Source organism: Suricata suricatta, chromosome 8, assembly GCF_006229205.1.
Source record: "Suricata suricatta isolate VVHF042 chromosome 8, meerkat_22Aug2017_6uvM2_HiC, whole genome shotgun sequence".
Taxonomy (NCBI): Eukaryota; Metazoa; Chordata; class Mammalia; order Carnivora; family Herpestidae; genus Suricata; species Suricata suricatta.
The window spans coordinates 132,452,685-132,465,270 of record NC_043707.1 but is presented as its reverse complement, the minus strand read 5'-3'; the positions used below and the strand labels follow the sequence as shown (position 1 = coordinate 132,465,270).

At 49.2% G+C, this 12,586-nt stretch overlaps 1 long non-coding RNA gene across 1 annotated transcript; it reads right to left on the bottom strand.

Moving 5' to 3' along the window:
* Nucleotides 1-1,573: 1,573 nt before the first annotated feature.
* On the bottom strand, nt 1,574-10,560 carry LOC115297496. The gene is made up of 3 exons (XR_003911443.1): nt 10,474-10,560; nt 8,736-8,892; nt 1,574-1,906 (listed from the first exon to the last, which is right to left on the bottom strand). It is a non-coding gene; the product is annotated as an uncharacterized LOC115297496 (long non-coding RNA).
* Nucleotides 10,561-12,586: the final 2,026 nt, after the last annotated feature.

Here is a 12,586-nt window from a genome sequence, read left to right as displayed (position 1 = left end):
GAAAAGACATTTTTCCTCAGAACACATAGAGATGGCCAACAGGCATGTGGAAAGATGTTCAACATCACTAATTATCAGGGAAATGCAAATCAAGACCTCAAAGAGATATCACCTATTAGAATGGCTAAAATCAAAATGACAGGAAATAACCAGTGTTGGTAAGGATGTGGAGAAAAGGGAATCCCCATGCACTGTTGATGAAGATTTTAATTGGTGTAACCACTGTTGAAAATAGTATGGAAGTTCTTCAAAAGAATTAAAAAAAAAAACACCTTTCTTTCCAGCAATTCCACTTCTAGGTATTTATCCAAACAAAAGGAAAACACTAGTTCAAAAAGACATATACACTCCTAGGTTCATCACAGCATTATTTACGATAGCCAAGATACAGAAGTAACCTAAAAGTCCGTCAGTAGGTGAGTGGTTAAATAAGATGAAGGGGGGTGTGTCTGTGCCTGGGTGGCTCAGTCGGTTAAGCGTCTGGCTTCAGCCCAGGTCATGATCTCACGGTTCATGGATTCGAGCCCCTCATTGGGCTCTGTGCTGACAGCTCAGAGCCTGGAGCCTGCTTTGGATTCTGTGTCTTCCTCTCTCTCTGACCCTCCCCTGCTCATGCTGCTTCTCTCTGTCTCTCAAAAATGAATTTAAAAAATTAAAAAACATTTAAAAGAATTAAAAAAAAAAGATGATGAAGGGCACCTGGGCGGTGCAGTAGGTTGAGCATCTGACTCTTGGTTTCAGCTCAGGTCATGATTCCAGGCTCATGGAATCGAGCCCCGCATCGGGCTCCATGCGGAGTGTGGAACCTGCTTGAGATTCTTTCTCTCTCTCTCTCTCCCTCTGCTCTTCTCCCCACATGCCTGCTCTCTCTCTTCCATAAATAAATAAAATGGAAACAAATTAAAAAAATAATATCACACACACACACACACACAGAGGAATATAAGTGGGGGAAAAAAAAAGAATGAAATCTTGCCATTTGCAACAACATGAATGGACCTAGAGGGTATTATGCTAACTGAAATAAGTCAGAGAAAGACAGATACTATGGGATTTCACTTATATGTGGAATCTAAAAAACAAAACTAGCAAGCCAAACAAACCGAAACAGACTCATAGATAGAGAACAAACTGACGGTTACCAGAGGGGAGGAGTGTGGGGGGATGGGTGAAATAGGTGAGGAGGATTAGGAGCTACAACTTCCTAGTTATAAGGTAAATAAGATACAGGTACATAATGCACCGCACAAGGAATATAGTCAATAATATTGTAACAACTTTGTTTGGTGACAGATGGTAACTAGACTTATCAGGGGTGACCATTTAACAATGTACATGAATGCCAATCATTGTGCTGCACATCTGAAACGAATACATTGTATATCAATTATTCTTCAGGAAGATAAAGGGGCGCCTCGGGAGCTCAATCTGTTAAGTATCCAACCCTTGATCTCAGCTTAGGTCTTGGTGTCAAGGGCAGTTGTGACTTCAAGCCCCACATTGGGGTCCGTGCTGGGCTCGAAGCCTACTTTAAAAAAAAATAAAAATAAAATTAAAAAAAAATTAAAACGTGTCGGTCACTAAGCATTTATTGAGCACCTCCTATGTGCGCACAGAGCCCTGCACCAGCCCCGGACCAGGTCCCTGGGAAGAGAGGAAGGCAATTCTGGGCCACAGGCATGAGTCCTTGGCTTTCGGCAGCCATTAAACTCTAATCTTCTCTCGGCTAGAGCTCATCACGGAAATGCTCTTAATCATCCTTGGGCTTAAGGGGGAAGCACTTAGGCAGAGCCACTCAAATCAGATTGGAGATGCTGAATTTGGAAACTCTCCAGAGTCCATTAGGAGGCCAGCAGTGTGATTCTTTAGGGAGCAAATGATCTCAGAAGATGGTTCATTTCATCACCTGAAAGAGTGGGAAGAGGTGAGTGGGGATACCTCAGAGGAAGTGACACCCCACAACTAATTTCCCACCCCATTTCTGGGTCCACAGGCAAAGTTCCTGTGGGCAACTGGTCTACTCTTTGCTGGCAAATGTGAGGCTCAAGCTCCAACACGTACAGAGGGTGAATCAAGGCCATTTTCTCAGCTTCATTCCGAGCCCTGTAAGAGCAGAAAATGAGTCCTGCATTGTGATTCTCCGTCTCCCACCCCTGATTAGTTATTCGGGAGCTGTTGATGGGTGACACTCATCTTGGGGTTGTGGCGACTTTCAATATCCCCCAGCGCAGAACACAGAGAGAGAGAGCCTTCCGCACAGAATGACAATGCATATTGAAAACAGAAACTAGCACGATCCGGGCCTTGAAAATAGGAATGTATCTGATGAGAAGCACTTTGCAGATGAAAGTCTCAGGAAAAGGAGTTTCGAAGTGATTATTTCTGAGAAATTGCACTGGTAGACGGGCAGCTATTTTGCCAGAAGACGCCCATTGTCGATTATGAAGGACTGAATGAACAGAAAAGGGACAAGGGGACCTCACATCTCCCCTGGATGCACACGCCCCTCACTCTAGAGCAGGGATGTGTTCCTGAAAAGCTAACCACAAATTGGAATTGTTAGAGCCTAAGTCATTTTTTCCCGTTACTCTCCTTGCAAGATGGGCCTTCAGAATATTCTTGGGCTCTAGAATGTAATAAAACCACAGCTAAGACTGCAGCAACCCTTAACATGATCACTTTTATACTTGGGAGTGGCTATTTTCTTATATTAAAAAAATACATTCCAAGAAAAGCTGAAAAACATGAAATAAAACGCCAGGGTTATTTCTCTATATGATGCAATAATTCCAAGGTCAACCACCATTTCCTGAGTAGTTGCTAAGTTTGGGGCACAAGGCGAGACATTTTTACATTGAATCTAAATTAATTCCCACAATAACCTGTGAACCAGATATGATTATTTTTTCTTTTTCTATTGCAATTATGAAGTGCAGGGAGCTGAGGTCACTTAGCCATGTTCACGCCTGGTTTAAAGGTCTAAAGCAAAACGCCAAACAATGACTCCAAAACAACGTTAGCTGCTAAATGAAACAGACCTCAGGCCCAGATTCTAATAGGTTTCTTTCTTTCTTTTTTTAATGTTTACTTATTTTTGAGAGAGAAAAAGACAAGGCATGAGCTGGGGAGGGGCAGAGAGCAAGGGGAGACACAGAATCCGAAGCAGGCCCCAGGCTCTGAACCGTCAGTAGGGCCCGAAGCAGAGCTTGAACTTACAAACTTCGAGATTATGACGTGAGCCAAAGTCAGACACCCAACTCACTGAGCCACCCAGGCGCTCCCTAACAGATTTTTTCTTTTCTTTCTTTTTTTTTAATGCTTTATTTATTTTTAAGAGAGAGAGAGAGAGAGAGAGAGAGACAGCATGAGCAGGGGAGGATCAGAGAGAGAGGGAAACACAGAATCCAAAGACAGGCTCCAGGCTCTGAGCTAGCTATCAGCACAGAGCCTGACGCGGGGCTCGAACCCATGAACTGGGAGACCATGACCTGAGCCAAAGCCAGACGCTCTACCAACTGAGCCACCCAGGCACCGCTCTTTCTTAAGAGTCTTTCCGAAGGGTAAGAAAGCAGCCCCACCTTTTGCTGTTTAGATCTTGAGTCCAAACCATGTGTGAAATCTGTTGGCTTCCCTGATGGTTTGGGCAACGCAGGGAAGAGCAGGAAGAGGGACACATCTACAGAGCACATACCACGAGTGAAGGTCTCCACGGTTCAAACCCCCCAAGACCTGAAGAGTCTGGGGACCCCAAGCTGGCTTTGAAATGTGACTTTCTAAGGATGCCAGTGGCCTCCAAGATGGCTCCCAACAGTGCCCCCCGACCACCCTGGGATGCACACCCTTGCCTGGTCCCTCCCACACCGTACTCAGGTGGTCCCTGCAGCCAGTAACACGTGGCCAGTCACTTCTGATAGTAGGGTAAGAAAAGACTGTGATTTCTGTCTCAGACTCTCACTCTCCTCTTGTGCGCACTCTCTCTCTCTCAAATCATTCTCTCTGGGGAAGCCAGCGGCCAGGGGATAAGGACACTAAGTCAGTCTACAGAGAAGCCAAGAACTGAGGTCTCCCACCAACAGTCAGTGAGAACGCGAAGCCTCCTGCCAACAACCACGTAAAGGAGCTCGGAAGCCCGAGCCCCAGGTGATGGTAGCCCCCCAACTGACATCTTGACCGTAACCTTCCCAGGGAGGTCTTAGGCCAGAGCCACCCAGCTAAGCCTCTCCTGGGCTCCTGACCCACAGGACTTGTGAGATAATAAATATTTGCTGTTTGAAGCTACTAAGTTCGAGGATGATTTGTTTTGTATCAACAGAAAACCAACACAAGTTTGTCTTCTTTCCAGAGCTTGGCCATCGCGGACTTCCGGAGACGGCTGTCTGTGTAATCGGCGCCCCCTGGCGGTGGGGCGTGAAATGCACGCAGCGCGCTCTCTGCCAATTCCCAGTGGAATTTTCCGCTGGATGGAACAAATGGGGCAGTATTTCCAAAGACGACAAGTGAGGAGGTGGTGGCAAGGTGACTGGTTTTCACTGGGGCTGGTGGACCCATCTTTAGGTGGCAACAAAGCCCAGGGTTTAGGTCATTATCTCTTTTCCTATCTCAGGAAACACCTGCTGGGCATAATGGGATGGTGGTCACAGGTTTGGGCACTGGAGAGGCACAGACAGGTCTGGTCCATGTTAGTAGCTGGGCCACTAGGTAGGTGGCTTCTCCTCCCTCTGGGACTCAGCGTCCTCAGCTGTCAAATGGGAATCATAGTAAGGTCGCTTATGGGGTGACCGGAGCTTCCAGAGGGTTCACACACGTGCTGTACCCTGATCGGTCTCTGACACCCACACAACAGCAGGTACCATCTTTCTGTTTGCCCAGGTGAGCCCCACCCCTGCTCGCTACAGAGCGGGTGTTCAGTAAGGATTTCTTGAATGCATCGAATGAAAGGCTCCATTTTCCCAGGACGGAGACAGCCCTGCCCTCTGGCTCTGGGTAAATCAATAAACAACAGTAATAATGATCACGGTAATGAAGTCACATTACTCTTTTTTAATGTTTACTTATTTCTGAGAGAAAGAGAGAGACAGAACATGAGTTGAGGAGGGGCAGAGAGAGCCAAGGAGACACAGAATTTGAAGCAGGCTCCAGGCTCTGAGCTATCAGCACAGAGCTTGATACGAGACTCACACACGGAACAGTGAGATCATGACCTGAGCTGAAGTCAGATGCTTAGCTGACTGAGAAGCTCATCGACAATTACAGACTCAGAGGCAACGCTGGTGCCCTTGGAAGGCTCTGGACCACTCTTTTTTTTTAATTTTTTAAATGATTATTTATTTTTGAGAGAGAGATAGAGTATGAGTGGGAGCAGGGCAAGGGTGGGGGAGGGATATCAGAATCGGAAGCAGGATCCAGCACAGAGCCTGACACGGGGCTCGAACCCATGAACCGTGAGATCATGACCTGAGTCGAAGTCAGACATCTATCCAACTGAGCCACCCAGGCGCCCTGGCTCTGGACCATTCTAACCTGGGGCACACGTAAACATTTAGTCTGTAACTTAAGCCTGACTTCACTTGAATTGAGCTGCTGAGTGCCCAGAAGCCATAAGCGGGCCTGCCTGGGTGGTAAGCCCTCCCTCTATCTCAGGGATCACCTCTGAGAGACTCTAAGTGGGAGAGAAAATGCCACACATTCCTTCTCTTCTTAGGCTTCAGGACACAGGTCAGATCCATCTCTGACGTCAGAGGTGAGGTCGCTCCCCCTGTTCTGGTCTAGAATTTCACGCTGGCCAGGGCTGGAGGAGGCGAGTGCCATTATGGATGCCCAGAGCAGTGCCGGGCCAGTAGAGAAGCATGTGTGGCCCGGTCTGCACACCGGCACTCAGGGAAGATTTACGAAGAGAAGAGAGGGGCGGCTGGGGGGCTCAGACGGCTAAGCGTCCAACTTTTGGTTTCAGTTCAGGTCATAATCTCATGGTTTGTGAGTTCAAACTCCACGTCCGGCTCTGGGCTGACAGTGCAGAGCCTGATTGTGATACTGTCTCTCCCTCTCTTTCTGTCCATCCCCTGGTAACACTTCTCTCTCTCTCGCTCTCTCATAATAAATAAATAAACTTTTAAAAAAAGAGAGAGAACTACCCTCCTCTTCCCCCGGTGTGGCCCAGTTTCCTGCCGCTCTGCCCCACTGGCTCACACACCCCACTAACATTCACAGGCACCGGTGCCCACAGGGCCAGCTCTGTGCTCTGAGCGGGGACCCAGCCATGGGCAGACGGCGTGAACAAGAGGAGACAGACAGCAAACATGGAAAGAAAGAAACGATAAGGTCATTTCAGACACAGATGGTGTTGAAACAGAAAGAAAAGGGTTCCAGAACCAAGAAAGACTGGCTGAGGCTTCTTGGACAGGTGGCCAGATATGGACTCCCTGAGGAAGTGACACTCAAGCCAAGAAGGCTCCGGTAACTAAAGGAGACAGACATGCCAAGGCCAGAGTGTGCTAGGCAGAGGCAGGACCCGCCCCATGATGCCTGCCGTTCTGGGCAGGAGTGAAAACATGGGGCCTGGTTCCAGACTCGGGGAGACTCTCACGATGGTGTGAGCAGAGCACTGAAGGAAGCGTGGGGTCCCTCGAAGCTCGGGCTCTGTGTCCCTGTGAGGTCATTTGCTCAGGAAGTGGGCCCTGAGAGAAGGGATACCAGTCTGAGAGCCCTTGGAAATTTCTAGAATTAGTAAGAGGGCCCATGTGCCAGAGGGCAGAGGGCAGGAGAGGAGGTCAGAACGGTGTGCGTGCGGAGATGATCGGGCAGACTTCAGCAGTTCACGGGAAGGTATGACGGGGCTGGGCACCAGGGGGAGACTCAGTCCAATTATATTTTCAAAGATTGGCCTGGCCACCAGGTAGGACTGGTTGTAGGGGGGCCCAAGTAAGGGGAAGCAGGGAGCCAGCTGAGAAGGCAGAGGTGGGGGGTGGAGAGGGACAGGCCCCAACTGGCTGCAGCGGCTGACTGTCACTCATCAGGGTCTTTGCTCACCCCTGCCCTCCACCTGGCTTCTGTGTGTCTTGTTCCCTTAGGGTCTTTGCCTTGGACCCTAGCACTTAGCACTCAGCCCTCAGCACCGCCTCCACCTGCTGGATTCGCCTGGGGGGCTCAGTCAATTAAGGGTTGGACTGTTGGTTTCAGCTCGGGTCATGATCTCATAGTTCATGAGGGCAAGCCCCACATCGGGCTCTGTGCTGATGGTGTGGAGCCTGCTTGGGATTCTCTCTCTCTCCCTGCTCCTCCACAGTTCAGGTTCTCTCTCTCAAAATAAACATTAAAAAAACAAAAGCCACCCTCTGAGTGAAGCCCCCTGCAGGCGGGTCCCACCTGTGCATTCCCCGGCCCCCCGCCCTTCCCACCTCCTCAGTCCCTTCCTCCCACTGCCCCCCTTCCACATGGTGGTTCGTGCTCCCTAACTCCCTAACTAGCTGGCGGCTGTGTAAATGAGGTCATTAATTCATGTTAGAGGGAGCGGGCCCCTCCTCCAACCCAGCAAATCTGAGCCCAGGCCTTGACCCGAAATAGGAGGTTCTATTTCCAAACTCTGCACGCTTCCCTCTCATTAGCTGTCTTTAAAAAAAAATGTCAAAAAAAGGAAGGAGAAGCGGCTGGCAGCGGAGGCTGTCGTACCCAAATTGCAGCCTCCGACTATTGTTTACGCTATATTTGTCCTGTCTCCGGGTGTCATCCTGGGAGACCGGAAGAGGGAGGCAGACCTGTGCTCCCGGCATGTTGCCTTGCGGCGCCCTCTCGTGGCCAGCACGGACATTGCATGTGCCCAGCAGTGATTTTTCCAGACTGCGGGAGAAACAGGATGATTTCAATGGTGAAGGATTTAGCCAGGAGGACTGGTGAGCTGCCAGAGAGGCTTGGGGGAGCTGGGGGCCTCTTGGGCTGGTGGCCTCCGTTAACCTGGGCTTTATTTATCCTGGATCGTCCCAAGTAGCAGGACTACCAAACAGCACAAGGACGGCTTTCCTGGACAGGCAGGAGAAGACCGAAACAGGGGACCTTTACAAGGCTTTTTATGGTCCCTTCACAGGGCTATTTTATTTACCGGCTGCATGGATGAGGCCTAAGAAAAACCTGGATCCACCATATAATTTAGAACTAAGTACATGATGGATGCCCAGAGATTTAAAATTAGCCAAGTAAACTTAATACAGGGTATTATGCTTACTTTCAAGCGCCTGCATGTCTGTCAGGGAGACACCACTTGAGAAGGACTCTTGATAAAATCATCAGACTATTCCTCCCTGGAAATTAAAAAAAAAAAAAAAGTACTGGCTCTGAAGGGGACCAGTTATCCCAAATTTCCTCCAACCGAATCCATGAGTAGAGCTGGCCGTCCGTGTGTATCTGTGTCACGTGTGTGGGATTCTTTTGTGGTGGCACCGATCCAAGGGAAGTGTGGGGCGATTTCCAAAAGGCAAATAAGTATTTGCTATTCTATAAACACATCCCACTTCGCTTTCAAATCCGAGTCCTCCCCCACCTCCCCCGCTGGATCGTAGGTGAGAGGCAGATGGGGGCGGGCAGTGCACAGGCTTGTCCCCTGGGCGCCTCTCACAAGTTCATGGTAAGAAAAGAGACAGCATAAATTCACATCAATAGCCAGCACCTGAGGGGACTCTCATCCTTATGCTCCTTACCTGCAGTATTTCATTTAATTCTTAACAATTTTACAAGGTAGCTCTTACCTCCATTTACAAAATGAAGACGCTGGGGCTTAGCAAGGTTAAAATGAGTGGCCGGTGATGGCGCAGGAGGAAGTGACTACAGGAACCAGGATTCAGGCTCGGGGTGCTCTCTGGCACTATTTCCTCCCAAAGCAGAGCAGAGTCTCCTGGGTGTCATCTGTTGGAATGACAGGGAGCCCATCAATAATCAATAACACCTTTTACTTCCCTTCGGAGTGTACAAACAATTGAGAATTATCTGTTTCTGAGTGACCAACGTTCCCCAAATTTGGCGGCTTCGGACAATGAGAAACATGCATCATCTCACTGCTTCCGAGGGTCAGGAATCTTGGGAGTAGATTGACTGGGTGACGGGGTCTCTTTAGAGACTTTGGTCAAGAGTTCAGCCAGGGCAGCGGTCAGCTCAAAGCTCAGTGGAAGCTGGAGGATTTGCTTCGAAGCCCCCTCACCTGGTGCGGCCTTGCCATCTATGTGGGCTTCTCCCTGAGGCTGCTCAGGATGTGGAAACTGGTTTTTCCCCCCAAAGCAACTGATGAGAGAGGGGAAGAGAGAGAGGGAGTGACCAGCAGTGACACTATCGTTTTTGCCTTGCGCTAATGGTCCGATAGCCCGCCCCTGATCCAACACGGCCCTCCAAGCGAGCATGAATATGAACAGCGAGGAATTCCCGGGCACCATCTTGGAGGCTACCTCCCGGTAGACAGAGACATTGGAAAGATGGAGAACAAAAGGATGGCTTTAAAATGGAAAACAACAACAAAAAAAGCTGCCTCAAAGGATGTGGCAGAAGATGTGTGGCTACAAAGGACTTGGCGCACCTCTTCCCTAAGGGAGACACACTCAGCCACCCCCGGTCACAGCTGAGGCCCCCCCGCAGGAGCCCGGCACGTCACGTAGGCTTAATATGTGGAGAAGCAGAGAACGCGCCTTCAGAGCAAGACGTTCTGCAGAGAGAATGGACAGGTCGGCAGCTTCCCTGGGCTGCCCAACCCGGGCCATTTCTCCTCTCGCCAGGGCTGAGAGTTCTCCTCCAGCAGACCTTGCGTGAACATACGGCCGGAGAATGGATTTCTCACCAACACCATCCATGTTCTGGTCAATTCCCTGTTCCACCACTGCCCGCTACAGCTGGTGGATGATTTGTGAGCCCCTGTGGGCAAGGGATTTTCTCCCTGATGCTGGCGTCCCCGGAACCTAAGGTGGTGTGTGACCTGTGGCACCACCACCACCACCACCACCATCCTGTACCCTCACGTGCCCAGCGTGTGCCAAGCTGTGTGGCAATTCCATCACCATAAGCGGCTGCAGCAGGTGCTGTTATGATCCTGTTTAGTGGAGAAGGCAAGTTGGCCTCAGAGAAGTTTCTAGGTCTGTGGTCACCCAGTTAGCAGGGCACAGAGGCGGGATTTGAAACTAGGCGTTCTGACTCCACAGCCTTGCTCTTAAACTCCAAGCCAGAGAGGCTGCCTGTAAATATTTGTTGCATTACATGAATTAAAAACCAGCTGTAGACTTGAAGAAAGGAAAGACAGTAGTCTAAATAAGTAGAGTGGTCAGACCATAGCAAGTTCTAGAGAAAACCCCATTGTCCTTTTTTTTTTCCAGGTCCTAGGAATAAACTCTAAGTGGAAAAGGGAACAACATCTTGCAAAACAAAGTATTAGTTTCCAAAAGGCAGATGCGCAGGCCGGAAATCGGCTCCCTTTTCCGCCGTGAGCTCCTTCTCGCCCCAATTTACCTTTGTAGTGTCGCCTCCGTGTTGAAGCAAGGTGGTCCTTGGCAAAGCAGGAGAAGGTGAGAATTTTGCTCCCCTAAGTGCCCCCCGGGGGCCAGCACTGTGGTCGGCACAGATGGCCCGTTGGCCACGAGCACCAGGAAATGGGATGGGGTTTATACTGACTTCCCAGGAAACAGAAACTCCAAGTTGGTTTGTTTATGAGACAAACAAATGAGAGGCCAAGAGGCAAGCTGCTTCGAGCCTTCGCTCCAGCTGTTGGCCTGTCTGGGAGCAACAGCCCGTTTGCTGTCCCCACAGAAGACTTGTTTGCCTCTCGTGACCCCCACTCCCTCCAGCTGGGTCTTTCTGGTTGCATCAACTCATTTTCAAGTCCAAGCAAAACCAGCGTGTACCGAGTGCCATGAGTGAGACACGGGGCAAGGGTCATGGGGAGGTAAAAACTCGTGGGGGGACAAAGGTGACACTTCATCTGCGGGGAGTCGGGTTTGGGTTTTTTATTTGACGGTCCTCAAAGATGAGGGGGCATGACAGAGGGGATGGGTGTGATTGGCGGGGAAGAGGCACCGGCCACAGTGCTGTAGTCACTCAGAGGAGGGGGGAAGTGCTCGGGGTTGGGCTGAGGAGGCAAACTGTCAGGGGGTCATGGGATCTGAGGAGTCGGTGTTTCCCAACCCTCATCCTCACATGATTTTCGCAACATTTGGCTGCAGGCTGTCCTACTGTTTATTTAACATTTTCTTTAAATCAAATCTTTTTTTTTCATTACAAATGGACTCTTTAAAAGAAACTTTATGTCACAACAGTAAATGGAAAACCAGGGTCACGTTCCATCACAGAACGTGACGTAAGGTAAAGGTAATGAAAACGGAACAGTGGTATTACAGTCTAGCTGGACACGGTTGACGGCGAAGTCTCTTTGTCAGGTTCAAGACACAAGGACGCCTCCTTCAGGCCTTCTCCGTGTTATAATCCAAAGATGAAACATGAACTCATCTCCTCACGCAGGACTATGGCAGATCAGTTCTTCCAAAGCTTCTCTTGCTGTAGTATAACTAGATCCTGGGAAGATTACAATAAATATGCATCAACGATTGCTAGGCTTATGTGAAAATGAGGACCACTTCCAAGGTTGGTGAGGTCGTGGGGGTGAATAATAAAATGACAGCAGAGTGGGACTAGTCAGGGCACGCGATGGCGGCAGGAAACGGTGTGAGCAGCCCTGGGATTGGGATGCTGAGCTTCGAGCTCTCTGTGGACGGGAGCATGTGCTCTAAGACCTCCCACCACAAGCTCTGATTCTTTCAGTGAGGTCAAGAGTGCCCAGCATGGTAACAAGCCTCTGGCTCTTTGTTAAAAAAAATTTTTTTATAGTTTATTTACTTTTTTGACACAGAGAGACACAGAGCACAAGCAGGGGAGGGGCAGAGAGAGAGGGAGACACAGAAGCTGAAGCAGGCTCCAGGCTCTGAGCTGTCAGCACAGAGCCCGATGCAGGGGTTGAACCCACAAACTGTGAGATCATGATCTGAGCTGAAGTCTGACTCTGAGCCACCCAGGCGCCCCACAAGCCCTCTGGCTCTTGAGAAAAGCAAACATAAATCCTCCCTGGAAGAAAGCGCTCCTGGTTTAGGTTCTCAGGATCCCTACAGAAGATGTTCAACAAAATGTAAACTCAAAAAAGAAAAGAAATTACCAAATACTCAAGGGAATAAACTTCACTGAGTGAGATCAGCAGAATTCACAAGATACTGACTTAGAATCATATGAATTTCTGACGTTGCGATTGTAAGACAAAATAAGAAGTAAGAAACGTGTGCAGAAAAAATATGTCATTAAAAATGAACAAAGAATGAGAAATCACAAAAATTGACTAGGCGGCCTGGAAAAAGAACCAAGCAGAACTTTTGGGAATGAAATATATAATCACTGAAATTCAATGGATGTAGTAGGCAGTGGATTAGCAAAAGCATGGGTAAATTAAGAGATACATCTCAGGGGCTCCTGGATGGTTCAGTGGGTTAAACTCAGGTCATGGTCTCATGGTTCAAGGGTTCAAGCCCTGCATCAGGTTCTGTGCTGACAGCTAGCTCAGAGCCTGGAGACTGCTTCGGAT